This window comes from Aptenodytes patagonicus, chromosome 3 (assembly GCF_965638725.1).
Source record: "Aptenodytes patagonicus chromosome 3, bAptPat1.pri.cur, whole genome shotgun sequence".
NCBI classification, from domain to species: Eukaryota; Metazoa; Chordata; class Aves; order Sphenisciformes; family Spheniscidae; genus Aptenodytes; species Aptenodytes patagonicus.
Window position 1 is genome coordinate 37,809,792 of NC_134951.1, and position 15,842 is coordinate 37,825,633.

General features: G+C 42.2%; 1 protein-coding gene across 6 annotated transcripts in view; it reads left to right on the forward strand.

The window, feature by feature from the left end:
* The window catches only part of MYO6 (myosin VI), a 115,112-nt gene that overhangs the window by 388 nt on the left and 98,882 nt on the right, over positions 1–15,842 (forward strand). Inside the window, exon 1 of one of the 6 annotated variants that reach the window (XM_076333105.1) lies at positions 9,733–9,753. The exons of the other annotated variants lie outside the window; for them this stretch is intronic. The gene's annotated coding sequence lies outside the window, so the exon portion shown is untranslated. Of the gene's footprint in view, positions 1–9,732; positions 9,754–15,842 lie in introns of those variants that run through there. 6 annotated transcript variants of the gene reach the window in all.

Below are 15,842 nucleotides of genomic sequence, written 5' to 3' on the forward strand. Positions count from 1 at the left end.
TGCGGGGAGAGGACGGGGACGGGGCGGCGAGGGCGCCGGGGAGGGAGGCGCCGAGGTTGCCCCCGGTAGTTCTCACCTTAGTAACGAAGGAAACATGCTACCGCCGACGTCGCGGCACAAGACGCGTCCTGGCGCCCGCCCCGGGGTCTGCGGGCTCGGGGAGGGCCGGTCGCTCCGGGGAAGAGCGACCTGTCGGCGCGGGGCGGGAAGAGCCCCTCCTCGGGGTGAGCGCTCCCCGTCAGCCCTCCTGGGGGTGGATGCGCTGTACCCAGACCAGTGATTTTTCTTCGCTTCCTTAAACGAACTGTCATGGGAATTTCTTTCCTGTGGGGTTTTGTTTTTTTTAGTATCGTCCTCTGTAAAATGCCATGCTGAGTTACAGCTGAGCTCCTCTCCTTGTTTGAAAAACATTTCTGTGCTGGTAGGATTGTCCTTGTCACGGAAAAGAAATTTTTTACGGCCTTGACCAGCCAAACATAGTATGACCCCGGTAGTACAATTAAAACACATCTTCTCTTGGCGTGTTTCTCGTTGAAGTACTTTTGCAGGCTGTGTTTTTGGAGAGCAGCGTGCGTAAGCGTGATGTACTACCAAAAACTGATACCCAGTTCCTGTAACTTTCATTCATTACTGAATAGGAAGACTTAAAAAGGTTCGTCCCCTTAATGGGCCATCACTTGAATACAGCTTGCAATGCAATATATTTATTTTCGATGCTTGTCTGACACTTGGCCCTCGGGATTCCTAACTAGTAAATCCTAATGCCACCAGCGGCCCATAAGATTGAGATAGCTAAATTAGTAATTACAGGTTGCATAAAAGGATGGTTGTTACCTGTTATTTCATCTGAACATTGCTGATTGTCAGCCCTTTTTTACAAAGGTGGAGAGAAGTAGTATGTTGTGACTTGCGTCCTGTCTTGCTCTCAGAAGGAAAAGACGACTGAGGCGATCTAATTTGTTACAGTCCTGTTGGCATCGCTGGGCTGCGGGGCGGCCTATGAACTGGGTTCGCAGCCATCGAAGTACAAAGGTTGGCCACGGGGCTGAGTCTTCCTTCTGTTGCAAACGTCACAAATTAACAGAGGGTAGAGATGAACTCCAAAGTTAAATGTCACCAGCAATTTTTCTTTTCAAGATAGAGGGAAATGCTAGGGAAAAAAAGCCTAATAACAATAGAAATGATTTAATGATTGAAATTATCCTTGTGCAAATTTAAAAGTGTAAGTAAATGTGTTCTTGCAGTATTTGTTTAAATATCATAAAGCTGTGCTAATGTACATGTTAACTATGAAGTGTACGGTTTATAAAATAACTGCAAAAAAAAAAAGTCAGAGTTTATTGTTGAGCTGGGAGAGTAAATACCGAAATTGTCAGAGGAAAAGTTAGAAACCTTCGCGACGTTGTTTTTACTAAAATAGAAATTAGGATTTAGCTTGACTGTATTTTTAGCGGATGTGTTTTTAATGTGTATAAGTTAATAAACTATTTAGTGATGATACAGTTATGCCTTCGAGTGTGAAACTATAAAGCCAGCAGAGTGAACATAAAGGCAGTAAAGTTTGCTGCGAGGCTTAATAGCTTTCTGAATTAAAACCGTGTCAGTATTAGCTTGCAGAAATTGTAAGTTGAACTAATTTCCCCGCTGTCCTGGTTTCGGCAGGGATAGAGTTAATTTCCTTCCTAGTAGCTGGTACAGTGCTGTGTTTTGGATTTAGGATGAAAATGATGTTGATAGCAACAACTAAAACATCGGTGTGTTAAGTAGTGCTTACACTAGTCAAGGGCTTTTCAGCTCCTCATGCCCTGCCAGCGAGAAGCTGGGAGGGGGCACAGCCAGGACAGCTGACCCAAACTGGCCAAAGGGATATTCCATACCATGTGACGTCATGCTCAGTATATAAACTGGGGGGAGTTGGCCGGGGGGCAGTGACTGCTGCTCGGGGACTGGCTGGGCATTGGTCAGCGGGTGGTGAGCAATTGCATTGTGCATCGCTTATTTTGTGTATTCTTTTATCATCATTATTATTTTCCCTTCCTTTTCTGTCCTATTAAACTGTCTTTATCTCAACCCATGAATTTAACTTTTTTTTCCCCCCTGATTCTCTCCCCCATCCCACTGTTGCAGGGGGAGTGAGCAAGCAGCTGTGTGGTGTTTAGCTGCCTGCCGGCTTAAACCACAACACTTACTCCGAGTGGGCATTCATGTATAATCTGCACTAAGTACTGTGTCCTTCAGGATCTGGGATCGCCATGCGCCTTTGTTTTGATACTGGTTCAGTATTTTGACCTATTAATCTTAATGTTCTCTATAGGAATGTGAAGTAGCGCTTCCTTGTGCCTGGTCTGCAGGGGTGGAGAAGGCGTTGTGACCCAATCTAACCTTCATACTCTCTTGGTATTTGATGATGCTGCTCTGAGGAAAACTTTGAGGGCTTAGAAATTTTGATTGCCACGGTCTCGTGAGTCATGTGGCAAAGTTGAGTAGGGACTAACTTTTTTATTGTCCCTTTCAGTACAAGATATGGAAGCGTGAGATTAAGCTGGCAGGTTCAAAATGAACAAAAGAGGTGTGTTTTGGTTTTGACCCAATGTGTAGTTAGTTAAGCTTTGGAAATCCTTTCTGAAGCATGTGGATACTGAAAGTTTACAGGGACTTGAAAAGCAACCAGACAAATTCATGGAAGAAAAATCCACTAAGGCTGACTTTTACAGAGTACCTTCTGTAGCTCAGAGAATCACTGAGCTGCACTTGGAGCCTCGGAGAATATACTGGGAAAGTGCTGTCAAGTATTTACCAAATTTTTATATTCATTTCAGGCATTGACTACTGCAGGCGGCATACTGGAGACAACAGACCTGCCGTCTGACCCAGTAGGGCTGCTCTTAGGAAAATTATTTATTCATCTGAAGTTGAGGACAGCTGAGCCAAAGGGACCAGGTCTAGAAATAGCAACTCTGGGTGATTATTCTCACGGAGTGATTATGAGTTGTCATCAAATTGGGAAGTCAGCTTAAGTAATGCTGGGGGCAGTTCTGGCACCTTTGTACTTTGGTGTTGTCATTGATGTCTTTGATCAACAGAATTATCACAAAGTCTGAAGGAGACCAAGAAGGGGTTTCAGGCCTTATTTTTGATGCTCTGTTTTGGAGGACAAGAGGTTTTTGATAAATTTGATGGCTGTATTCAAGTACAAGGTATAATTTTCAGGAAGGAGATCCCATAATGCAGATAGGTAAAGTCAACTTGGCGGCAGCACCATCGAAGCAGATCTGAGTGTTATGGGGGGGTCACGAGAAGCAGTGGGATGCAGTATTGTTGCAGTTTATCATTTAACTTTTCGTACTAGTGAAGCTTAAGTTAACAGAATAATGTGTTCAGTTTTGGCCACAGCCCTGTAAGAAAGATAAGTGCAAATGTCTCAATCCCGCAGAAATGGTCATCAAAGTTTAGGAAGTGTTTGGAAAGCATCATCTACAGAGACCATGCGTGTTTGGAAAGCATGGCCTGCAAAGGCTAGGCAAGCTCAGTTCTAGCAGAAAGAGGATGAGATGAAGGGACAAGTCTTAAAATTAGTGAGAAGTGGTCTTTGTCCTTCTGTCAGTGACTGTATTGTAAAAGATGAAACTGGTTTGTACCAAAGATTTGATGTAGGTCATAAAATCTGTTATGCTTTGGGGAAAACTGGAACAAGCTGAGGTTGTTCAGTCTCCTTTTTGCGAAGGTTTTTGAAAGTCAAATAGGACTTGTGTAAAGGATATATTAAAGACTTTGCTCACAACTGTTTTACTTGTTTTCACGCAGGGGGTTGAACTTGATTTCTTCAGGTGCTCTCTGTATTCTGGCCTGAGTTTATGTGGAAAAAGTAATTTTAGTGCTCAAAAGAAATGCAATTTCTGTGATAAAGACGTAGAATCTGTCAATTATTGCTGGTCATCTGATGTTGCAGCTTGCTGTGTTTGGTTTTAAAATAGTGTTGAGGCAAACTATTTCGTTTGACAGCAAAATGTTGTGGTTTAGGAGTGTAGCCCGTAATCCCGTAGGAAATGTAAGTGTAGGATCATACTGGGATTTAAACAAGGAAAATCAGAGGCATAAAACCTGAGGTATTCATCATCTACTGTAGAGTATACTGTATGTGGCTTCATAACCTGTGGCCAAATGTTACAGCATCTTCTGTTTTGAAACACTTTTAAAAAACTGTCAGCTTATTTAAAAAAAAGAAATCAGACTTGTACCAGACTTGTTAAGTAGTGTATGTTTCTTTAGGAACCCTCATTTTGAATCTGTTTTTTAAAGTATGCATGGGCAGATAAAAATGAGTTAATGTTTTAACATAGCATGCCATCTATTTAGGTTTTTGCTTTGCTGTTACTTGGAATGACTGTATTACGTTTGTAGTAAATACTGGTGACTGAGACTTATGTTTCCGAAGTTTTATTGATAGACGCTATAATAATATAAAGAACACATGGAAAAAATACAGTTTTTGAGCTGAAGTCTGTGGATGAAGCCTTTCCCCCCCGCCACTCTCCCCAAAATATCAGTTTTGCAAAGCTAAATGTGAAGTATCAGCAGCCCTCACGGTTTTTCTGACGGCAAGAAAAAGACAGATAAATCTGTGGGTTCTCTAATCTCTGGCAGAATGATTTCGATAAGTAATGACCATACATATTTAATAGTATGTATTTTATTGGAAAGAGCATGCTAATTCTGTCTTTCAATAAGCGACTATCTTAGAATACCAATTAAAAAACATTGATTTAGCCAAAGCGAGTTGTTGCTTTTTCTTTTGTTGAACAGCATGCAAAAACGGAGCAGAGGACGATGGGGCTGGGGAGGGCTGGTTCGATTCGGTCCTGCTGCTGTGCTGCGTGCCGCAGCTCAAAGGCAAAGCCCTGTTGCCACCCGTGGACCGCTTAGCATGGCCTTGTGAAGGTGGTTTGGGAGCCCCCGCAGCATGCTAACTTCTTCCGAGTGAAAAGGGAGTGAGCTCCAGTCAGGCGGCGTTTACCCTGCAGACGTGGTGCTGGCTGCAGCTCCTGTAGGCATGCTGGAGCTCTGCGAGCTAAATTGCATGCCGTGCTACTGACAGTAGCTGCACAAACGCTTGGCTAGCATGGGATGGTATCTGTGCTGCCGTGGCTATGCTGCAGGTCATACCCAGAGTTTATGCGACTCTTGAAGCATTTCTGTTGAGCCAGGGGTCCTTCCTTGTCAGCTGAATGCTTACCCTTGCTCTGCAAATGGGTAGATAAAGGGTAGTTCGTGCTTGCTTCGGGAAATGAGAGAAGGATGAGGCACCTGGAGTTCAACTGCATTTTTCCATATGTGCAGCTCACAGCACTGCTGCTGCTGTGTTCACCTGGCCGCAGTGGTAGAGGCAGAACGGGGCCAGTCTCCAAACTGGGATCCAGCCCTAGCAGTGCCGAACAGAGCTGTCGTGAGCGCTACTATAGCTGGTGTGGCTGCATCTGTACATGCATCTTTCAGGGGCCGGCCTGCTCTCAGAAAAATCAATAGAGAAATTCCCAGACTCTTCAGCCGGAAGTCTGAGTGAACCCTGGATTTGTAAATACTCAACAAAAGGCCTTTTTCAACTTCAAATAAAAGAAAACTTATCTTTGCTTTTTGAAGCAACCTGCTTTGAGTGAGCTTGCTGAATTTATTTTGCAAAGGTAGTTAAATGGACAAATAAAGTAACAGTATTATTTACATATTGGATAATTCTTTAGTTTCTTGAACAAATTTGTGTTCTTTGTAATGAACAATGTTTAGCAGACTGATTTGAAACTTGGGGAAAAAATGAGAAGCAGGGAATGTAACAAAGTTAGTGGTTCACAAAAATCTCTCCAATACCAGCAAGATCCATGTCTATATTGGTAGCAACAGCTTCCTGAATTATATCTAAGTGTTTTTATGGATCCTTCAGGCCTGATCTGAAGTTATGTAAGTATTATGTTTTTTATTTTCAGCAAGTCCAGCTTGTGATTTGTATGGTCCAGAACTCCGTTCCTCGCATCTGTCGTACTCTCTTTGTTACAGTGACACTCGGCAAGGTTTTGGTCATCTCAGGTTCGTTCTTAGTGCCCCGGATCCAAAGCAACCTAAAAGGTGATGTTGTAATATCTGTGTTTCAGAAGCAGCTGCCTGTGGGAGGGCAGCATGTCCTTCTCCAGTCCTCTGGCACGACCCGTGAGCGAGGCCATGCCTGTGGCAGGGTGATGACACCCCTTTCCGAGTTCCATCCACGCTTTGCTCTTTCCTGATTTATTCAAGCGCAGCCCATCTCACCCGCTCTGTAGTGGCGGAGGTAATAGCAATAAAAGTCTTTCACAAAATCCTTCGTGGCAAAGATTGGCTGTTTTGCCGCGTCTTCCTTTTTCTCAGCTGGGTGAGCGCTGCGTGCACGCACGCCAAACCTGCCCACCGTGGCGCTCTGCTTGTTTGAGGGGAGGCACCGGAGAGTTTTGGGAAGGGGATGCTCTGTAGCTGCTCTGCTGGTTCGAGATTTAACGGTGTGCGGTAACCTCCTGTGCTGTTGGCCCTGCTGACGTACTGCAGAGTTTCCAGGACAAGGATCAAAGTGTTCAGGAATGAAGAGGCTGACAAATACTTTTAATAACTTAAATTTTAATGATTCTCTCGGGTTGCAGTTTTGTGAGTAATTGGGCTGATGTAATTGCCTGCTGCCCTCCCGAAAGGAGGAAATCTTCCTGCAGCTGTGCCCCCCCCCCCCCCCCCCCAGTCCCTTCCCAGCAGCGCTGATGGTCATTGGGCTCTTCCACACCTCAGTGCAAACTGCTGGCTCTGCAGAAAGCAACAAAACCCATCGCCTTTCTCTTCCCCAACTCCGTGTTACAGAGGGATGTCATGAATTTCAGAGCTTACGCGACGGGGCAGCAGGAGCATGTAGCGAGGAGCAGAAGTGAGGGGAGGCGGATGAAGGGTTTACTCCTCTTGGGGTGGTAAGCTGTTACTGGTTCAGCTCTCATGAAACTACAGCATTTTTTGCAGTCTTTTAAACCTGTGTAACCCTTTGTTGCCTCTACTAAAAGGTACACAAATGCCTCCAGTAGCCCTGTTGCAGAGAGAAATGCGGGCATAAAGACCATACATAGGGAATTTCAGGGTCATAGCAATAGGACCGAAAAGGATTTTAAAAGATCACAGACTTCAGAGGGCCCGACAATAGCATGGACTTTTATTACTGTATAAAGATAAGAACACTTGGTTTTAGTACATGTGGTGGTTTTGGGGGTGGGGAGGAATGTCTTTTGTGGTTTTTTTTTCTTACCTGGGTTCCTTTACAAAGATAGGGAAACTAGTGAGATAAATATTTGTCTCATTTTGTGGACTCCTAATAAGTTGTTATTTTTGCAGCGTTTGCTGATTGCTTTAAAGCTTTTGCTATGTTCACGCAACGAACCTTTTTGTCAGGGGCTTGGGTACATGAATGGCATTCTGCAGCGTGTTCTGCAGCATATTTCTGCTCTAGTGCAAGGAGTCTTATTTATGTGGATGCTACAGGATGCGTGTTTCTCCTTCTCTCATACTTGTTGGCTTGCCTTTCTATGAGCATGTTGCCAGGCCCGTTTTCTCCTCCTTTAAATTTTTTTTCCAAAAATAGACCTGCAAGCTGTGTATTCATTTGTGGGAATACATGTGCGTGTTGCATCATCACTTTGTTGTCCTTATTTGCTCTTTGCTGGGATCAAGCTATTTCTCAGAGACTTGAACGGTTTTTATAGATTTCAGTAACTGATCTTCCATGGTTAAAAACATTGCTTCAAATTTCTAAGTTTTCAGGAGAAAGAAGAGAAATGGGCTTGTCTGTCATAGTTGTGTTGAATCTGAACTGTTGGGAACAGAGCATTTAACTGCGAGTGTACAGAAGAAACAAGTTTCAGAGATGGTGTGATGATGTTTGTCTTTAATTGTCAGCCCAGTAGAGTACTCTTGCATCTTCTCAAGCATCTGAAATTAGTTGTGGGCAGACACTCAATCTCAGATTATATGGACCTTGAGATAGTGTTTGATTCACTGCATGAATGTCATAAATTAAAATAATTTTTTTCTTCGGGTGTTTGGCTATACATTATGGGCTTTTGAAAAGTAGGGTAACGTCTTAGTATTTTTTTGATCATTTATACAAGAACAAATTTTAAGCTTCGGTTAGGGGAAGGATGCTTTTTCAAATACATTTTGTATCATATTCTGATGGTAATTTGAAACAAATTCTAGATCTTGTTTTATGTTTTGCTTTGAAATTCTACATCCTTTCAAAGAGAAAGGTTATTTCTTACTAACCTAGGGAGAGGAATCTTAGACATGAAGTTTCTTAGCTTGTTATCATGGTGTACGAGTCATGTCTTGCTCAAAAGGTCAACACCCACAGAACATGATTTTTGCAGTGCAGTGGACTAAGTAGCTGCTTTTCTTGGGGCTGTAACAGTCTTTACTATTGTAAATGAAAATACACTCTTTACACGATACGGGATCTGATGCTGTGGGTATTTGTGTTACATGCTAAACTATAATTATAGATCTTCATCACCAAAGCAACAATGATAAATATAAATAATATGTTGATCATATACTCTTGTGGACTATTCTCTTTAAATTTAAATCCTTACAGCCTTTCCCAATTTTTCATGCATGTATTTTGAAAATATTATATTGGATTTCTTTTGGATTTTTTTTTTTAACAAGTGTTGGAGGTCAGCGTTTTTATTTCTGTTGATATGGAGTTGTGTGTCTGTTCATGTAGCCTAGCAGGGGTTTTAAGATATTAAGTTGATTCATAAACTTTTTTTTTAAATTGCCCTTTGCAGCTTCTGTTGCAAGCCCTTCTGTTATGGTCCTGGATCAGTTACTGAGCTCTGTAGAAGGAGAATTTTTTGTATCCCTTTAAAAAATGCAGTTCTGTTATTTCCTGATTTTTTTTTTTTTAGGAAAAAATTGGGAATTCATGTGAGTATATTAAGTACTGACTGCTTGAGTGCATCAGATGGAAGTGGAAGTTTGTATGGTTTCAAAGAAAACCGGCTATTTGAGATGTTTTCTGTATTAATCCTGGTTTCTTTATGAATCCCCGTGGGAGGGGAGAGAGCGGACAAAGGCCACTTTATGCCGCTGGCGTGTTTGCTGAGTGACTCTGCTGCTTTAGCCCTAGGGAGGAGGTAGAAGCAGGGGAGAGGGAAACTAGCAGGAGGAGGAAGAGTAGTTTGAGGTGAGTTCCTTCTTGAGGAACACATGAAGGCTGAAGGACGATGCCAAGGTGGAAAAGGCTGAGGAGCTGAGAGGACCAAAGGTACCCCAGCAGATTTAAGAGGGAACGTTTGAAGATTGTAGTGGAAGAAAAATGCTGGTTTGACTGCTTGAAGGCAAAACAGGTTAGCATCAGGGGTTGCCCTTCCTACCATGCCTGGGCTGGACTTTAAAGCCATGTTTTCCTCCTCAACTGAAAGATGCTGTCTGGTCCCCACACGTGCTCAGGCACTGACCCCGGGTGTGCCTGCCGTGGGTGTAAGAAGACCATGAGGCCTCACAGTTTGGGCTAAGTATTTCACACCAAGACAGGTAAAGGTTTTGGAATGGTGTCTGAAGGTGTGCTGAGGTGTGGTTAGCTGTAATTAATGAAAGCTAATTGGCTCATGTTTTCCTAGGACTCGGCGCGTTCTCTCTGGCAGCCTCTCTTGTTTCCATTGTTCGTCGTGTTGGAAATGGCCAAGGAGTTTTGAGAGGATCCAGGTATGACAGGAGCCTTCTCAAAAGGATCTGTTACTTCACTGTACATACTTTATGGAGAAGTTTTAACGGGCAAGATACAGCTGTGCATGACGCTCGTGTGGCTTTTTTTTGTTTAGTTTGATCAGCTGCTCCATTTTAAATTCATGGTCTAACTTTGTGATGAACATCTTATAGGCAGGCAAACTCACAAAACTCTAACTGGTAGTCTCCAGTCTGACAGTGAGGTAAGCACATCTGTGTGAACAATACAGGATTTTTTTTCAAGTATTTAATTTTACTTTTTTTCAGGCCTTTGCTTAAGGAAAAGCTGTGTTACTATCACACACCTGAAGGTACAGGAGAACCAAGTCGAATATGAAATAGTAGCCACGTTTGCAGGAAAAACAATTTTATGTTGTGAGGAATTAGTCTAGCTGTGTTAGCAAGCATTTAAACAAAGTTTGGTGGTTGGTGTGGGGGGCCGTTTGTTTCTGAAGCTCGTGTCTTAGCAGTCTTCAAGTTACTACTGTTGAAAAATAAGGGTGTTTTTTTTCCTTTTTTCTGCCACATCACCACTTCCCTTAAGCATCTCCTGGAAGTGTTTGGACTATGTTGAACTTTTTGTGTAAGCTAAAAGCTTGTACTAGTACCTAGGGAAGTTAGAAAAACTAAAGCGCCTTCTCTATTATTGTACCTCTGTCAAGGTCTTCACATATATTTCAGTACTAACAAGAAGAAAAGGTGGGAGAAGAATGAAGGGTTTTTTTAAAGATCTTCCTGTAGCTGAGGGAGGATTTCCCCTCTTTCGGGTACCAGGGCTCTCCTCCAAGGGCCCCCACCTAGCTGGGATGGGAATGGCTTGGTGTGGAGCTCGAGTGCTTCAGGCTATAGTGAGTCATACATGGGATGCAGACCTTGGTTTGGTGATAGCTGATACCACCTCTTAGCACTGTTGAACGTAATGGCAGTCAAATTTTGACCCAGATGCATGTGATAGCGTTCATTTGGAGTTCACCAGAGCGTAAAACATAATGAATACTCCAGTATATGTTGTTAGCACGTCACCTGGATTGGCTTCCTGGGTTGCATTGTGTCTTGCCCGTTGTTCATCTGCCTGGATCACTCTGAGATCCAGGCTGCAGCAGAGGTGTGGTCTGGATCCTTGGTGCTTCAAGTGTAGGTATTTGTGGGTGGCTTCTCAAGGTGGCTCCCTCTGAATCAGAATTCTGTTTTCAGAATCAGCTGCTGTCCTTAAAGAAGCCCTGAGTAAGCGCTATTCCCAGGACACCTGCCTTTTCTTCTTTTTTTTTTTTTTCTTCTTTTTTTCTTTTACTTTGCTACTTCCAGGATATCCTGCCTTTTGTGTTTCACAACTTGCTGGAAATGAGAAGGATTTGCATGGCGTCAGTACTACAAATGAGCATGCAGCTTCGCATGCTCTTCATGGACTGCATCTACCAAGATAGATTGGAAATGGAGTTTGTACAATAGAGCAAGTAAAACTGGCTGCATGAGTACGGTTTTCCGAGGATGAGAGATGCTGCTTTTTGTTTTACTTGGCAGCCAGGCTTGGTGTCTAGTGAGAAGGGTAGTGGAGAGATGCAAGGTAGAATATCTGGTCGAAGCAGAATTTAAGGATTGGAAAGAGAGTTTTAATCAAAATCCGTATTTTTCTCTACTCTGCCTTCCCTTGTGGAGGATGACCAATGTCATACCAGTAAGTGCTTGATTGGGGATGGCTTACTTTGAAGCTGTCAACCTAAAATTACCCCTGCTCATCAGCCTGAGGTTGGGAGAGTGACGTGGAGGACACATTTGCTGTGGGGAACATTCCTCTCACGGCAGGCTTTGCTCCCATGTGCCCAGCACAGCCTGGGAAGCCCTGCAGTGGAACGTGCTTGCTCCCATCCGAATCAGCAGGAAGCAGTATCTCTTTGTTGTTGTAGACTATTGTGGGTTGCTGCTCTGCTGGGGACTCCTTTGGCTACCCACAGCAGTCCTTGCACTGGATGATATTGCACTGATCAGCAGAAGCACCATGTCACCATGCCAAGAGCATCCTAGCAAAGAAACCTCTATGCCTTTTGCTGCCCACAGTATGTGTGGATTCACTAAATTCCTAGACCGAAGCAGCAATCTGTTTTCCTGTTTTGGGAAGAATGGAAGTGGGGGGAATACTGCTGTGTTGAGCTGGAGATCTGCTTTAGAAGCTAATTTTAGCTGTAGCTTGATGTGTAAGGGGAAGGCAGTTTAGAGTAGAAGGGCTTGAGAAGGGTAGTAAGTACCAGAGGTACAAAATTATTAATGCTGGTGTTGACCAGGGAGGTGTAGGCAGAAGCAGCCATGTGATGTAGGGAAAGCACGGTCTGGAACAGCAGCTTTGCCGAGCTGCGGACACGCTGAATGAAGGAAGCTGAGAAGATGTGGTTCACCCTCCAGGCAGAGCCTCGCTGGCCAGCTGGGCTCAGAGGCGCAGCACGGTGCAGGACCATCACAGCCCCCCTGGCAGGATGGGGAGCTCCTGGTGTTCCCCAAAACCAAAAGCGGTCCAGAGCATTTCAAGAATTTTTTCTTACCTGGAATGGCATCAATTGTGATTTTCTAGGATGTGGCCCTTTCTGCTGGCACGTTTTCCCTTTAAATATCTTCAGTCATCCTGCCATTTCCATGTTTTTTGACTTGCTGATAACTGACAGTTTTAACAACAGATGCGAATTTCTCTTTAGAAAGCAAAGAGAAACTTCAGAGTTTCTCTTCAGAGAGCAAAAAAGCATTTTGAGGCTGGGAGAAGAGATAAACTATGGGATACCTAGAGAAAAGGAGGAAGCCGAGTGGCAAAGAAGATGAAAATAATTCAGTACAGTCAAGGTCTGTCTTTTATTGCGCTGCTATAATAGAAGGGCAGCTCAGGCGAAAAATTAGTCCTCTGTCCTCTACCTCCCTTGCCTTATGTTTTTCAGCATAAAACTCGTTCAAGAGACTCGCAGCAGTAAAGGCTTACAGGAGGGCTGCTGTGGTTATTAGAGCACTTGTGGGTGGCTCAGGAGTCGTCTCCAAAGCCACACCTCGTTTATTAGGGTTTCCTATGCTGTTATTACAGGACACACTGTGTACATTTCCAGAACGATGTCAAAAGCTTCCATATCAGAGGAGGATCATCACACAGCACAAGCTGCTGGATGCGTGAAGAAATTAATTAAATTACAGCATCCAGTAAAACTTCAATGAGTTTTACAGAGTAAAAGCTGAAAAACCAAATACTTTTTGAATAACCTTTGAAATATACTTGTGGTTCTCTGTTGTGTGCTTAAACTTGAACGTGAGCAAATTTTGCTAACTTGACACTTCTAAAAAAAATAAAATTTATTATATCTTAACAGACTAGATGCAGTGGAATTTTTCTTTTAGCAAAATTAGATTTGTATCCTTCACAGGTCATAACACTGCGAGGTTAGCTAGCATGGCTCACCCTTGTCTGTGAGGGGAGTATAGGAAATGGCTGTTGCTGGTTGTGCAGGCATTTGATAAGGCATTTGATTAATTTCTTGTTTTCCTTGTTGTTCCCAAGTTACTGGAGTTATTCAAGCATCGTATATATTTTCTTTAAGTTTGTCAGGGTAAACCGTTACAGCTAGCGAGCTCTTTTTATTAGTTACCCAAATGAAGCAGAAACTGTGGAAGATGCGAATTTCCTTTTCACAGAGCACTGATACTGAAATGCAATGTCAGGTTGATGGTTAATATTAGTAATTTTCTTTCTGTTTAGTAAGAAAGAAATATTGTCTGCTTTTGTTTTTTGGGGGATAATGTGGTAAAAATGTATTCCAGGCTTAAATATAGTCTTCTGAACGATAGTTTAGTGCTTCTTTTAAATATCCTCTATTTTTTAATAGAAATAATAATATAATTCTTCAGACCTTGTGTCCTTAAGTCAATAAAAGGAAACATGTATGTCCCTGTAATTGAAGACAGGTATGCTATTCTGGAGGGTGGAACATGAGTCTTCCTAAAGAGAGGTGGAGTCTCCAATAACATGGTGTGACGAGGGTACTGATTCATCTGTTGATGCATTTTGCAAAATGGGTCTGTGGGTTGGTTTGTTTTTTTTTAGTTCAGTGGGTTATGAGTTGTATTGGTGGACTGCTTTGTACTACCATCTTACTCTTTTTTAACTCAATTATTCTTGAGTTCTTGCCTCAAGACTTCATATAGGTCTCTGGAACATGAATGAACCGCATGTATTTATTGTGTTCTCTGTCTCAGCACCAAACAAAGGAATTGGGCTTTTCTGGATTCCTGAGGAAGTGTCTGACTTGAATTAACCCTCTGAGGTAGTCAGATTTATCTCTATTCTACATATGATTTTTTTCTTACACTGTGTTGTGAATCTCTTCTAAGATGACCTTAGAAGATCTCTAATCATATGATGTTGTAAGACAACTATACTCACAAGCTTTTAGTTTTCTAGTTCCCATGAATCATTCAAAACCAAAAACTCTTCTCCGAGGAAGATTTTTACTCCAAAGAGGAAATAATAGGAAATCTATGAGGAGTTTGGTATTAACACCCCCCACCCCTCCAAGAGGATGCTCAGATCCTTCAACAGTGTGAAGAAATATCCATCATGAGAGAGGGGATTTGAAATATTTCTATTCACAAGGAGGAGTTTGCATTGGTCATATCTGACTTGCATGTGGAATTTCCTGATCACTGTAACTTAAGCTCCTACGGAGCTCAAATTTTGTATGAATCCTCAAAGAAGATATATTGACTATGTGCATCTACAATAGCGAATATATTTGCTGCAATGTAGGAAGTGCTGAAGATCTCCAGACTGGAGTCCCAAATAGAGTGCTTGAATGAACTTAAGCTGGAGCATTGTAGACCAGAAGTCGAGAAAGCTGAAGAGGATGCTTTGTAAAGCCCTGCGCAAGGGAATCATCGGGTTCTTTTCTTGTGGGTCCATTGACAGTAAGTTCCACAAGATCCCATAGTCTTTCCGTTAATAGCAGCACAGCCTTTTCTGCGTCTTTGATCAATCAGTTTGGTTTAGAATTGTATTTTTCATCCTTTAAAGACTAGCATGTTAGTTTTCCCGCAAAAAAATCAGGGACTGTTTTTGGCAGTCAGCAGTGAGGGTCTTGCTTGTAATCACCAATTCATTAATTAAATGTTTCTGTCATCAGGACTTTGTGTGTGCCTTTTTGAACTGTTTCCTAGACCTTTTGATTGACATTATTGATGTTTCTGAGTACTTGCAATATCTGCATATGCTGAAACCAGACAGGAATTGACTCAAGTGTTTCTGGCAGAAGGCACTAGCACTTGTCTTTGGCTGTGTCTGTATATGTGCTGAAAAATAAATAAAAAAGGCAGCTGCTTTGCAGACTGGTGTGATGTCTTTCAAATCAGACTGAGAAATATTGAACTAGGAAGAAAGAAAAAAAAAAAAAGTAGCCCTAATTTAAGATCTGTGTTACTGGTTAAAAGTAATTCTGCAAAAGATTTTCAAAAAGATTGATTGTGTTTAAACTAGTGCCTGTTTCTAGTCTGTGTGGCCTGTTTCCAGTGATTGTGTATTACAGCTTTTTCTGCTAGGCTGAAGAATTCTGTAGTCAGTTTTCCACATAAATACTGTACATATTTAACCTGTGATTACGTGATCCTTATCCTTTTTTGTTTGGCAAAGGATTTGTTTAAGACTTCAAGGAATTTGTGTGGCTGGTACTGAGCATATACAGGAAAGTTGTAAAGATGTGCAACAAGGAAACGTTTTACCTTGGCCTTGGAAGAACAAGGGGATGTGTCTTCAAGCTTAGAAATTAGTAATAATGTATTTTTAACTGTGAAGGATTTTGAAACTATTCAGTTAGATTGGGCTAGAATTGGAGGAAGGCTTTAAAGGTGCTGCTCTTGATCACTGAAGGTGTTTGAACTAAAAGAAAAAAGTATAAGAAGATTTAAGTATCTTTGAAGCACGCTTAAGAATTATTTCACATTATCCTCTTCTCTAATTGATTAACTGGATAATAGGTTTAAATGTGCCAAATAACAAAACCCATGGATTTTATAGCAACTGATCTAAATTGATCTAATTAAGTTTGGTTTTT